Below are 833 nucleotides of genomic sequence, written 5' to 3'. Positions count from 1 at the left end.
ACAGAGAGGAAGGGAGAGAGATAGAGAGCTAGAAACATCGATGAGAGAGAAACATCGATCAGCTGCCTCCTGCACATCTCCCACCGGGGATGTGCCTGCAACCCAGGTACATGCCCTTGACCGGAATCGAACCTGGGACCCTTCAGTACACAGGCCGATGCTCTATCCACTGAGCCAAACCGGTTTCGGCAACTTTTGTATATTAATCTTACATCCTGAAACTTTGTGGCCAGGAGTTTGTCAATGTTTTGGCATTTTCTATATAGACTATCATGTCCTCTGAAAATAGAGACAATTATATTTCCTCCATTCCAATCTGTATATATTTTATTTACTTTTTGGTCTTATTGCACCAGCTAGGACTACCAGTATGATGTTTAATAGGAGCAATGAGAAAGGACATACTTACGTTGTTCTTGCTCATAGGGTGAAGTGTCCTCTTTTGTTTTTTAAGTTCTTTATTGTTTAAAGTATTACATGTAGTACATATGTCTCCTTTTTCCCCCATTGACCTCTCCCAGGCCACTCCCACTGCCCCAGCACATGCCCTCACCCCATAGTGTCTGTGCCCCTTGGTTATGCTTATATGCATGCATACAAGTCCTTTGGTTGATCTCTTAATTCCCCCACCCCCCACTTCCCTCTGAAGTTTGAGCATCTGTTGGATGCTTCTCTGTCTCTGGATCTGGTTTTTGTTCATCAGTTTATGTTGTTCATTATGTTCCACAAATGAGTGAGATCATGTGATATTTATCTTTCTCCGACTGGCTTATTTTGCTTAGCATAATGCTCTCTAGTTCCATCACTGCTGTTGCAAATGGTAAAAGTTTTTT

Source organism: Myotis davidii, unplaced genomic scaffold, assembly GCF_000327345.1.
Source record: "Myotis davidii unplaced genomic scaffold, ASM32734v1 scaffold3306, whole genome shotgun sequence".
Taxonomy (NCBI): Eukaryota; Metazoa; Chordata; class Mammalia; order Chiroptera; family Vespertilionidae; genus Myotis; species Myotis davidii.
Note: the sequence above shows the minus strand (reverse complement) of the source record.